The sequence below is a fragment of the Agelaius tricolor genome, unplaced genomic scaffold (genome assembly GCF_023055355.1).
Source record: "Agelaius tricolor isolate 1412-34295 unplaced genomic scaffold, bAgeTri1.0.p SCAF_33, whole genome shotgun sequence".
NCBI classification, from domain to species: Eukaryota; Metazoa; Chordata; class Aves; order Passeriformes; family Icteridae; genus Agelaius; species Agelaius tricolor.
In genome coordinates this window covers 5,535,211-5,548,824 of record NW_027269293.1, presented here as the reverse complement: position 1 = coordinate 5,548,824, position 13,614 = coordinate 5,535,211, and the positions used below count along the sequence as shown (strand labels likewise).

The 13,614-nt window shown below is 50.0% G+C and overlaps 1 pseudogene; it reads right to left on the bottom strand.

Moving 5' to 3' along the window:
• Positions 1 to 242: 242 nt before the first annotated feature.
• LOC139602243 (butyrophilin subfamily 1 member A1-like) lies at positions 243 to 7,749 on the bottom strand (annotated as a pseudogene).
• Between the last annotated feature and the right edge of the window lie 5,865 nt (positions 7,750 to 13,614).

Sequence of the window (13,614 nt, the reverse complement as noted above, 5' to 3'; positions counted from 1 at the left end):
CCTCCTACACTAATTTTTCTTCACCTGAAGGATTGAAAGGCATTGAGTGCTGGTGCAGTGTAGCAGCGCAGGGTTTAGATGTAGCAGCATGGTTGCTGCTACCTATACTTATTTCCCAATGAGCATCTCCTGTGGAAAAGCCACTTGGGGAAGAATTCAGGCAAAACCGTCAAGTCCACACACACCACACTCAGCACGGCTGGCTCAGTGAAGAGAGGCAGAGGGGCCTTTGGTACAGTCAGTTCCAGCAAGGTTTATTTCAACACGCCGAAGGGAAGCCAGAGACAAAAGTCAGGGCTGTGTGCTCTGCACAAGATTAAGTGGGGGAGGGCATGGGGGTGGCACAAAGGGCAGGGCAAAGGGCTTTGGCTTTCAGGGAAGATGGGGCTGGCCACCAGGGATACCACAACCAATGAGGAAACAGGGAAAGGACAAACATGGGGAATTTGGGACATATGGGGGAAGGAGCTGGGATGGATCAGTGTTAAGGAAGAGTCCATGAGGAAGTCCTTTCCATCTGCCCAGGTGGGGTAAGCTCTATGGTAAGTCTCTCCAAGGCAATGCTCTGGGGATTTCCCGGAGGGGGAAAGATTCAGAGGATTCCATAGCACAGGTTGCCCAGGGCAGTGGTGAAGTCACTATCCCTGGAGGGATTTAAAAGACGTGTAGAAATGCCACTTGGGGATGTGGTTTAGTGGTGGTCTGGACAGCGCTGGGTTAACAGCTGGACTTGTGGTGTTGGTGATCTTAAAGGTACTTCCTAATTTAAACAATTCTTTGCTTCTAAGCCCCTGGTGTGTTCTCCCACCCACAAAAGTCTCTGCTGTTAAGGCCATTGGTACAAGGATGAGGTACCTCCTCAACAGCCCAGCCTCTGATGAGGAGATACCCCCTTGTACCCATATATCTTCCCTGACCTGCCCCACTGGCAGGAGCATTGGGGTATTTCTCTATGTTTCCCTTCTTTGTCACCATCTCATCTGGGGTCTCCTGGTGTTGCAAAAAGTGAGGCTGCAATGAGGTGAACCACCCTTCATGGAACCCAGAAGGTCCTTTGTAAGACTCCTTTCTCCAGGCTGAGCCCCTCAAGATTCCTCAGCTGCTTCTCATCAGACTTGTGCTCCAGACCCTTCCCCAGCTCTGGAATGCCCCAGCCCCTCAATGTCCCTCTTGTCATGAGGGGCCCAAAACTTACTCCAGGATTTGAGGTGAGGCCTCAGCAGTGCCCAGCACAGGGGGACAGTCACTGTCTGAGTCCTGTTGGCCATGATAGCCAGTCCCTAAATGCTTACCCACAAACTCTTACCTTGGAAGTATGGTCTTCCTCCATCCCTGGGCACAGCTTGATCCATTCTAGTTCCTCTTCCACATAAAGAGCAGCTCCAGCCCCTCTCCTTGCTGACCCGTCTTTCTTAGTGTGTAGCCATCCACACCAGCATTCCAGTCATTCCAGCTATCCCACCACATCTCTGTAATGGCAATGGGACCATGGCCCTGTGACCACACACAGCTCCCCAGTCCTTCCCATTTGTTCCCCATGCTGTGTGCTTGGCCTGCAGACAGTTCAGGGGTAATGGAGCAGACAACCTTCCCAGGAGAGGTCCAAGAGGATACACAACAGCCATACACACCCCTGAGATGGCTGGTCTTCTGCTCTCATCTTGAGAGGCCACAAAGGAACATTTGCCACTGCTCTGGGGGTCCTGGCTTATTCCTTGATGTGATGGTGGAAGTGCCCCCGAGTCCTTCAATTTAAAGCCTACCTGTCCAAAGTGTCTGGCCTGCTGTCAGGTTCCCTGACCTCTTCTAGACATGTGGATCCCATCCCTCCCTAACAGGTTGTAGTCATTGAAGAAAGTCCTCTTATCATAAAAGTCAAACCCCCATGATGGCACCAGCCACAAAGCCAGAAATTGATTTGCATTGCACATCTATTCCTCCCCTTTCCTCTTATGGGTGAAATGAAGGAAAAGATTACTTGGGCACCAATATTTTTCACTTGGACCCCCAAGGCTTTGTAATCTTTCTTGATTTTGCCCAGTTTCTGGCTTGTGTGTCATTTGTGCCAGATGGAAGAGTAGCAGTGGAGAGCAGTCTGTGCTCTTGAGAGGTTGTGGCACACTCTCAACCATGTCTCAGGCCTCAGCTGACAGAAGGTAGGTTACCTCACATGGCTGTCTGCTGAAGGCCTCACGGTCCCTTAACAGAGTCACCCACTGTGAGCACTCATCATTTCTTTTACAGTGTCCCCTCTGTGCTTCTGGTACAGTTTCTCCTTGTAGACCTTGCTCGTGGGTGTCTAGAGCTGCTAAAATGCTCCTTCTGCGTCTGGTGTGGTGCTGGAGGGCAGAGACTGAAGCACTGCCCTGCTTCTGTGGGTCACCAGCTCTGAGGTGCCTCGTTCTCAGTGCCTTCCAGAGGAACATGGTTCTGAAATCACCTGTGCACATCCATCTCAGGTCCTCTAATACTGCACGGCCTTTTAACTGTTTCCTGTTTGTGACATAACAGATCATCAAACCCGTGCACACCTTATGAAGGTATTTACCTTTTCTCCAGGAGAAAGGTCTGGGCACTTGTTGCAACTCACCACCTGTACTGAAGTCTCCTTCCTTACCACTTGTATCTGGGTGAAGCCTTCCCTTGGGAAGGTCCATGCCTGCTGGACACCAGTTGGTTGGAGTATCTGGTGTGAAATCATGTCTGAGAAAGAACACACTGCTCTCCTCCCTTTGCAGGGGGAGCTTCCCCTACAGCAAAATAATCTGGAGTAACCCATCTCACAGTTGTTGGAATGTTGGGGGACACAAGACAGATGATGGACTTTGGAGCTGGTTAGCATAAGAGATTTGATACCAGGATGACTTGGCAAAAGCAAATGGAACTTTGAAAATTAGACCTAGATTGTAAGAAGATTCAATCAACCGGGTTTACTGGAAAAAGAAAATCCCATTAAACTCTGCAAGCAAGAGATGTTGTTATGTGCATAAGTTTGTGTATGTGATTTTAACCTAATCATTGTAGTACACATTACTAGTCTCTCTGAAATAGTATATAAGTGTTTGTATCCCACAATAAAATCGGATTCTCATCATTGAGTCAGTCTCCCTGTCTCTCTCCATCGCCAACACACAGTATGGAATATCACCAGGTCACAGGTGAACTCATCCCCAGGGTTTGTGCTGCTGGCAGGGGGGGCTCTCGCTTCTGGTGCCAAGCGGCCAGCGCGTGCCAGCCGCGACCTGCTCCGGGGACAGCGGCAGGTGGGGAGTTTGACTGGGGCGGTACACCTGTCTTAAATCCAAGATTTTGTCATGGTTTAGGGCAAATTTGGAGGAGAATTTCCAAATTAGGGCTCCTCCAGTAAGCAAACCCACACAGCCCCTCCCCCCAAGCAGTTCGGGAAGGATTCCTCGGAGAGGAGTGGAACGAACCTGTTTATTTAACAAGCACAGCACCCCCCAGCACGCAAAAGGAACAATTCCGGATGACACCGCTCTGAAAAAGATGACAAATTCAGAAAGTCTCTCTTGGGGGTGTGGTCACTCTGTTCTCAGTCCCTCCGGCGCTGGAGCAGCTGCTGCAGGCCACAAGGTGCAGACTCTTGGTGTTTCCCAGGTCCCAGTCCGGAGCAGGTTCAAAATGGTCAGAAAAAGGAAAGGAGAAACAGTCCAGGAAGAAATTGGACAGTTTAGCTAAACTAGCTAAAGAGCAAAAGCAAGCAGAAGCGAAGCAAGCAAGAGCGAGAGAGCAAAGCAAAAAGCAAAAGCAGCAAAAGCAAAAGCTGCAGTCTCCGTGTCCCACCAGGCTGATAAGAAAACCAAAACAAAACTTTCCCTCTTCAGAGCCGGTCTTAAAGGTACAGAACATAATATCCAACATTCACAGAACACATGAATGGGGATACAAGCATCATAACGTCACCCTAGGACATGGGACAAGCACAGCCATGGGCCTGTGTGATGTATGATGGCAAGAGACACAAGCTAGGTGCAAGTGAATTTACTTCATTTGCAAAGCTCACCAGATTTATATCCTTAGCGCAAAAGCTATTTTTAACTGCAAGCTTAAAACTAATCACAGTTCCACAATAAATCTGTCCTCTTGACATCTATTATTCTTTCCAGAGTCACGAGTCAGTAGAGCAGAAAAACTGTTTTGTTTCAGATTCTTCTTGTTCTGAAGTGGTTTCTTGTTCAGCTGGCGTAGTTTGTTCAAACACATGATATTGCTGCCACTGTTTTTTCTGTAACCCTTTCCTTACCCCAACAGACCTGCCCCACTGACCTGACTTTATTGGCTCCAGCAGGATGCAGTAAGCCATTTTCTCCTAAGTGCCTGCAAATCCCACAGGCTGAAAGGAGCAGGAGACATTGCTCAGAGACAATGATGCTGACACACATACAGACAAATGACACCAAAGTAATTTCATTGTGTACATTTCAAAAAAATCCTTGTTCCTGGAACATCTTTTCAGTAGAAGTTGTTCAACAGAACAAGGAGAGTTGACAACATGAGTTGCAACTGGAGAAATTCTGACCAAAGAGAAAGGGTTGGTTCAGACCCTTGAGAGAGATGCAGCATTGGACAGAGGTCCAGAGATATAACAAGAACTCGGCCCTGGGAAACCCTAAAAAACTCAGCTAAACAAGGTCCAAAGACACCAAAGGCAGCTCTCAGATTAGCCCAACCCTGAGCATCTGGTTGCCACAGAAACTCCACAGGTTCCTTCTAACCTCAATCCCTCTGTGAGTATGAACTACCAAGTTCTCCTAGAAAAGCCTTATCTCATTCCTTCACATTCATCATAGTCATATTTTGAGGGGTCCCAGGACCCAGATAGAACCAAAAGAGGATTTTTTTTTTCTCTCAGAAAATACCAGTGGAAATGTGAAGATAGAAATACCCTCACCAACACTGAAAAATGCCACCCATCCCTCTTTATAATCCAGACAGATTCAGATCTGTTTGGGGGTACTGATTTCAGGAAGGAGAGTGTGATCAGGAGAGGTGAGAGCTAGGAGGTACCCTGCCAACAGCCCCCCTGCCCAGCTGCCTTTCTCTGGCTTAAATTCAAGCCAGAGAATATAATTCTTCTTTTTCACATATTCTATAGAGTCCCCCCATGGCCCATCCTCCTGCATCCATCACCTTCACCTCCCAATAATGTCTCCCTGAAGGTGAAGCCATCACAGCCCAGCACACAGCGTGGGTTAAATCTCTCAGGGATGTCCTGTTGTGTGTCACCTCATTTCACACTTTTGCCATCATCAGACAGGACAAGGTGCCAGTGGGCTGTGTCTGGATCCAGAACCATGTTCACTGCAGGTGAGAGGGAACCAACACATCAGGGCAGAGCTCATCCCAGGGGAGCTCTTGGTGGGGGCTGCCTAAGGAAGAAGCAGAGTGGGAGAGGGAGATGGCACACTGTGGCAGGGGAATATGCATGTCCTGGGTTGCAAGATGTGGGTGGAGGTGTGTATTCTATTACCATCTGTTAGAGGTGGGCAATTATCTTCTGTTAATTGGGCAGTTTATCTCTTCCACAACCAATCCTCCCTCCAGGGAGATATCTGCTGTTAATGGGCCATTGAGTCTCACTGATAAAATTACATTATCTCATTGTGAGATGCTCCACCCAGGGGGAGGAGCCAAGCATTCCTACCTGGATATAATCTGAGATTTGGAAGACCCTAGTCAGCCTTTTCCACTGGATTCCCAGAGGAAGACCAGGCCCATCTACACCCCCACTGGATCTTCAGAGGAAAACTCCACCCTTCTACAGGATCACTGCTTCAACAGAGCCACACCTGTCACTGCAGAAGGACTGCAGCCACCACACTTTCTGTGGATCTGCAATGATTGTCCTTAAAATTACAAAATTGATTCATTCAAAGTAATTGCATTATATATATCCAAACCATTTCCATCCCAAATGTCCCCCAGAAATGCAACCCATGAATACTTCCATTTGAAGATTTCTCCAGTTTCTGGAAAATGGAAAGTAAAACTTACCTATTTTTTTCTGATGCTTTCCCATGAAGAAAATAAAGAAATGCAAATAATTTAAAAATCATCCCTTCCACCAAGCACTGATTAACCTCCAGCAGGTTACAGTCACCCACATGGCAGAAGGGCTGCAGGGACTGATGTGCCTCAAAGCATGTGCTGCTGCAGTGCATTTTGGTATATGCTTAGTCCAGTTCACCATTGCATCTCTGCTCTGCTCTATTTCCAGCCCCAAATCAATCATTGTTGTGTTGCATTAAGTAGTTTATTTATTATAAACTAGTTATTATTTTGCACTGGGTGATTGGAATTGTGCACTGAGTTGTTTTTATATTGCACTGAGTGGTTTGTTTGTATGACATGGCTTATCCTTTCTCCCCTCTCCTCCAAAGCCCTGTGGTGTTGGTCTTAGCCCAGGTTACTTCCTCCCCTCGCCCCCCCATCAGTTGTGTCCCATTGGCTGTAGCCCCTCTCCTCTGCCCCCCTTCCCCTGGGTTTAAAATCTCCCACCATGAGCCATTCCTGCTCTTTCTTCTCCTGGACAGCTCCATCCCAGGCTCTCTTTCTTTTCCTGGACGCCATTACCTCTCTCCCAGACTCTCTCTTTCCCTGGAGGTGTTCCAGAATAAAGCTGTGGGACGTTCGTCCTGAGAAGAAGAGCGTCTCGTGTCTTTTGCTTTTGTCCTTTTGTTGGTGAAGCTGGGGTCCAGATGTTATAGATGGATAATGAGATGATTGGCTCTCACAATTAAAAGATAACCATTGTGTGAATATTAAGAAAAGCTTTAGTAATGTACAGTTATGTTATTGTAGTTTAGATGTCCTCTGTTCTCCCCTGTATTGTGACCATCAGACAGGCTGGGTTGTCTAGGACAGGTACAGAGAAGGTGTGCACGTGTGTCCCTTGCATGGTACAGCTGGGAATGGAAAAGCTTGGTGCTTAGGGGGTGAGGCATGGCAACACCTGACCTTCAATCCAGTTACAAGAAAGCAGTTTCCAATGGTAAATGGCAAAGAAGAGCTGACTGACAGACTTTGGAGGGGCCAGGGCTGGCTGATGCAACCCCCAGGGGTATAAAAGTCTGAGCATCCATCTTGAAGATGAATTGGCCATGTGGTGTGCATGAGGGGCAGTTCCCAGTGCTGCAGTTTTTTCCTTATGTAGTCCTTTGCTGTATTTTTGTTAAGGTTTAATAAACCTTTTTAAATTTTCAAAGTGAGCAGTTGTGTCTCACACAGAACTTGCCAAACCAGACCCCCACGAGGCTCTTAATCCAACAAATCATCCAGTGAAAAAGGAGCTTTCCTGTGACACAAGGGAAAATAAAAAATGCATTCAATATCTTTAGGTGCTAAATTGAGACACAAGGATTTCTTTCTCATACTAAACCTGTAGGACAGGATTTTACAGAGGGGGAGACTAAGGGCATAGGTTGGTTTTCCCTTTTTCATTTAGTTCCAGTGTTTATTTCAGCCAGGGGTCTGTAGAAACTCTGCCACACTGAAGGCTATTCCTTTTCCCCCCGGCCTGTACTTCCCGATGGATTTAGGAGCACAGCTGCACAAACCCTATCAAAATCACAGCTGTTTGCACACAGAAATGGAAATGTAATGGAGATGGCCGTGTGCTGAAATGGAAATGGAATGGAGATGCCCGTGTGCTGAACACGCCCTGGGGGCCTCTGCTGAGCTCAGCTCCCTGGGCACAGTGGGGGCGATGCCCTGGGCTCAGCTCAGCTGATACTGGTACTAAAGTGCTGAGAGGGATGGGCTGCAGCGACAGGAGAGTTCCTGGGTCACACCTCTGCTCAGGATGATACTGCTCTCCCCTGCAGAGCCCGCTGTCATCCAGGGTAGTGTCTTCCCAGTGGGATGGAAGCTGTCACCCACGGAATCTGGCTGTGGGTACCAGCTGGCTGAGCTGCAGGACACCTGCATCCCCCCAGCCTCGTGGTGCTCCAATGTGATGTACAGGGCAGAGCCACTGGCTGAGGGAACAGAGAGACCCCAGGTGAGCCTGTGGGATGCTGGATATTGGGGTATGTGGTGATTTGGCTGTTTCACTTCCTGACAATGACAAACTTTGACCCAAGCAAATCAAAGAGTTTTTTCAGACAAATGTCACCTGGAGTCAGGACATTTCTTGCAATCTCATTTGCATAACATAGAGATCTGCTCTGGAGGCCAGTTCTGCACGAAAATAATCCACAGGCCTGGATATTAAAACAGAAATGCACAAACTACAACATTCTTTATTACCCAATGCCTAACTTTTTCTTACACCTTCTTATATGAAGAAAACAATAGCAAGAACACTTCTGAAGGAGGAAGCATATCTCCTTATAGCCACTTGGTGGGTAATTTCACCTCTCTGAGACAACCTTGGTATTTTCAAAAAGGGACTTAAGAAAACCCTATTTCCAAAGCAGCCACCTCAAACTGCTTCTGGGCAGGAGGATAGGGAAAAAGCACTGGCTGCAAGCAAGTACATTAGAGGTACCAAGGACACGAACTACAGACCTGTCACCTTGAGCTCTACCACAGCCTCGACATAATCTAAGCCATGTTAAACAAAACAGGTGTAATTCCCTCTGTCAGAGAGTTGGACATGGAAAATTTTCAAGTGTGTGCTGCCCTGGGCAGGGCCATCCTTCAGCAGCTCAGTGCACCCTCAGTATTGAAGCATCTGCTTCCCATTCTGGTCCTGTCCCCCACTGTGGCGATGCACAGAGGGTGAGAGCTGCTCCCAAAACCAGGTCACCTCTGTGTGCTGTGCATGCTGCTCTGGGGAGAAGCTGCAGGGCAGCATGATGTTCCTGCCCTTGGCCAGGTGATGGGGTTGGGGTGCCCCCTCACCTTGAGCAGAGGTGGGAGAAGCACCCAGAGGAAGAAGAGAGAGCTGTGAGTTTGCTGTGGCACCTGAGCTCGGGCACAGCAGATGCTGCTCAGCACTGTTTGTGTGCTGCCAGGCCAGGTGTTGGGGTGGTTTACGATACTTTATTCCCTCATCATCTGCTTTATGCCCAGAAATGTCTGCAGGATCTTTAACATGAACCAGGGAGCAGGGCCAGAGCCTGGGAGCTCCGGCATGGGCTCTGCTCAATCTCTCTCTCTGGCATGGTCAGCAGCTACAGGGATTGTTACTTCATTGCTTTTGCTGGATTCATTTTCGCCAATTTAGGCAAGAAGCTTCTGGGTGTGTTTTACTGTTTTTGGTTTTGGGGTTTGTTTGTTTGTGTTTATTTTTGGTTTTTTTCTTCCCCTGGCCTGGAGGCTTTTCACCAGCAAATCCTTTTGGAGGCTTTTTGGTTTTTTTTTATTTTCCTTGAACTGTTTTGGTTCGTTTTTTTCTTTGGCCCAAGGAGCCCGCAGTGGCAGCCCTGGCCAGACCAAACCCCAGAAAAACCAGCAAAAGAAGGGACGTTAAAGTCCACCAACTTCACCTGCCGTGAGGAGAAGTCCCACGCCAGAAATCCAACAGGTTCCCAGGCCACTTCACAAACTCTTTTCTCACCCCTTCCCAGAGACAAATAAGGGCAGCCAGCATCTTTACCTCTCAGTGAGGTGGGGATGGGGTGAAAGGTTCAATTTTTTTTTTCTTGTGCTTTGTGGGTATCTTGCTTTGTTAATAAATAGTTTTACATTTTTTTCATTTTCATCCCCTGATATCTATTTCTCTCATTGGCAGTAGAACAAGGAGTTATTGAAGCCCTTTCCCTCTAGAGGAAATGCTCATTCCAGGGTGTTTCCTCCTGAAATTTGTCTCCAAAACTGAGATACCAGGTCATCGTGCTGGCAGCATCCCCATGCCAGGCACAAGAGGTACTGAGGGGATCTGGGAGAGGGACTGTCCCGGATTGCAATGCAAGATGTATTCTATTTGCCATCTGTTAGAGCTGTGAAAGTTATTTTCTGTTCATTGGGCAGTTTATCTCTTCCACAACCAATCCTCCCTCTGGGGGGACATCTGCTGATAATGGGCCATTGAATGTCTCTGCATGGCTGATAAGAACTACAGCATCCCATTGGGAGATGTGAGCCCAGAGGGAGGAGCCGAGCATTCCTACCCGGATAGAATCTGGAGATTCTGGAACACCAGCACAGCTTCTGCACTGGATTTCCCAGAGGAACAGCAGCTGCCTCTGCCACTGGATCTTCAGAGGAAGATTCCACCCTTCTCCAGGATCCCTGCTCCAGCAGAACCACCCCTGACACTGCAGGAGGGCTGAGCCACAATTCCAATGGGACTGCTGCCAACAGCCTGACCCACAGGGTGTCAGGCTGTGTTCTGACTCTGTCAGTGTTATTTTGTATTACTGCATTTTTTATTTTATACTTATATTTTCTTCCCTAATAATGAACAGTTATTCCTGCTCCCATATCTTTGCCTGAAAGCCCCTTAATTTCAAATTTATAACAATTCAGAGGGAGGGGGTTTACAGTTTCCATTTCAGGGGAGGCTCCTGCCTTTCTTAGCCGACACCTGTCTTTCCAAACTGAGACAGGGACCCTGCCCCTAGCATGGGCAGTGGGCTGGGGCCCGGCCACCACTCCTCCCTCTGCTTCCCTCTCCTGAACTGCTCAAGTGGTGCCCATGCAGCTCAGGGCAGGCAGAAAGCAGGACAAGGAATGATGGAAGTGGCTGGAAGGATTCTGGGAGGTTGACTGGAAGCAAGTGACAACTTGGTTACAAATAAAATTCAAATATCCTTATCTCTTCTCATCCTTTACAAACATCTATGAAAAAAAATAGAAATGTCTCAGGTACTCTTTGCATCTTTGAAAATATAAAAGAAAAAGGCTTATAATAAACTGGCCACTGAGCTTACTGAGAAAGTGGTTCTGGTTGAAGGGAAACAAAAGCAAATTAACATTTTTTACAAGATCACTTTTGAGTTAAGTGCTCTGCTGCATCCTTTGCCAGGGCTGCCTTGAAGAAGATGCTTCAGGTCAGCAACATAAAAGAGCCCAAGCTAAATTTGTTGTTGCTGGCTTTTTTCCTTTATTGATCTGGTTTTCCAAAGGGTCCAATACACTCTGGACACTGTGCAATAAACAGGAATGTGCAGGAAACAAGAAAACCAGGGAGAGAAGAGACATGGCAGCAAATTATAATCAATTCTTCAGCATCATCTAATCCTCACCCAGGTTCAGTGAGATTATTCCAATGCCTGTGCTGCCAGACACACCCTGCTGCAGGGACTCTCCAGGGCTGCATGTGGCAGCCTCCTCCCACAGTTCTGGCAGCAGTTTGCACATCCCTGGCAGGAGCACAGAGGCAGTGGCAAGGAGGGAGGTGATGGAGCCGGGATTCTCACCCAGAGGCAGTACCAGGGGGGGCAGCAAAGCCCAGCAGTAGCTTAAAAATTGCTTGAAAGCAATGCCCAGCTGAAAGGTGAGGACATCAAGGATGGGGAAATCTGCTGCCCTGAGAGAGGCAAAGGCAGTGCCAGTGGAGCTCAGCCCAGCAAGGTGCAGCACCAGCCCATCCCAGCCAGGCATGGGGTACCGGTTGGGGCAAAGGGACCTGATCAGAGACCTGGCCAAAAGGGCTGACAAGGAAAGGAGGGAAGCAAAAAATAAAGGGTACAGAGACAGAGACCTGGACAACTGTCCTGGTTTGAAAGGCACGTGTCTGCTAAGGAAGGTGGGAACCTCCCTTGGAATGGCCAAATTATTATAATTTGGATTATTATTCCAATATTATATTGGAATCAAGGGGCTTTCAGGCAAAGAAATGGGAAAAAGAATAACAGTTCTTTACCAGTATGTATGTGTATATATATATATGTGTATGTCTGTGTGTCTGTGTGTGTGTGTATAAAAAAGGCACACAAACAACCACAGCAGCAGCAGCAACAACAGAACCACAAATCCAGTCCCAGCTCAAAGTAGACCCAGCCCCAGCCCCAAGCACAGCCCCAAGCACAGCCCCAGCCCCAAGCACAGATCCAGCCCCAGCCCCCAGCACAGATCCAGCCCCAGCCCCAGGCACAGCCCCAGCCCCAAGCACAGCCCCAGCCCCAAGCACAGATCCAGCCCCAGCCCCAGCCCCAGCCCCAGCCCCAGCCCCAGCCCCAAGCACAGACCCAGCCCCAGCCCCAGGCACAGCCCCAGCCCCAGCCCCAGCCCCAGCCCCAGCCCCAAGCACAGCCCCAGCCCCAAGCACAGCCCCAGCCCCAAGCACAGATCCAGCCCCAGCCCCAGGCACAGCCCCAGCCCCGGCCCCAAGCACAGCCCCAGCCCCAGCCCCAGCCCCAGCCCCAGCCCCAGGCACAGCCCCAGCCCCAAGCACAGCCCCAGCCCCAGCCCCAAGCACAGATCCAGCCCCAGCCCCAGGCACAGTCCCAGCCCCAAGCACAGATCCAGCCCCAGCCCCAGCCCCAGCCCCAGGCACAGCCCCAGCCCCAAGCACAGCCCCAGCCCCAGCCCCAAGCACAGATCCAGCCCCAGCCCCAGCCCCAAGCACAGATCCAGCCCCAGCCCCAGCCCCAGCCCCAGCCCCAGCCCCAAGCACAGCCCCAGCCCCAGCCCCAGTCCCGGCCTCTCTCGGCGCTTTCCCCTTTGGTGCAGTTCCGGGCACAGCCGGCAGGGGCGCCGGCGGCTCCCGGCCGGGCGGGGCAGGTGCGATGATTCCCCCGCGGCTGCAGGGGGCGCTGTGGCCCAGCCCGGCCGCCTCTCCACACGGCAGTGGCGGGCGGGCTGGATGGCGGAAAGGGGCTGCGGCAGGAGCCTCGGAGCGGTGGCTGGAACCGCAGGGACGAGCAGACTCCGGAGTAGCAAACGAAATGTAACAGAAACTCCGCAGCTGTAGCAGGGGCCGAGGGGTGTCCCGGCAGGCAGGGCTGCTGAGTTACAGGGCAGTGAAAAACCCGGAGCAGTGGCAGAGAAGCGGCGGGGCTGGGCAGGGGCCGCTCGGCTCCCGAGCACCGCCGGGAGAGGCTCCCTCGGAGCGGGAGGGGACTCGGGGATCCCGGGGTTTCCCCTGAGGCACCCGAGTAGATGGGGAGGGTCCTTTCGAGTGAGGTAGGGGTTAATAAGGTCCCAGTGACACGGCCACTCTCATGAGCAGAGTTTCGCACTCGGTAGGAGAAGGCAGGAGGAGACTCATCCCGCAGAGGTGCTGAATTATCCTCGCAGTGAGCGCAGCCTCTGAGTCTCCCCTCTGATGTCCAGAGCGACAGAGAGCTCAGCCCCTCCTGCCAGCCCACATCTCCCGGCATCTCTGCCCTTCCCAGGAGAATGCCCGTCAGCTGCCATAGTGCAGCCAGCTCCACTCCTCCCCCTTCTCCTTGGCCATATCTTGTCTCTTCAGTATCGGTTGCTATTGGCTCTTAGCAACAAATGGGAGAAAATTGCCTGAGAGAAAGAAACAAAAGGAAAAGTCCTAACCCCCAACAACAACAAATGATAGCAAAGAAAGTGCAATAATCGAACCTCGTAATTTAACGATGGGATCACAATTCCAGGGAAACCCATGAGAGGAATAGCGGATTTGTCTTTACAAACAAGCTGTGGGTCTGCTGGTAGATAAAACTAGCACTGAGAGATAAAAGAAACAATGGGAAGGATTCCACTGATTGATGAATGGAAAAAGATATTTGC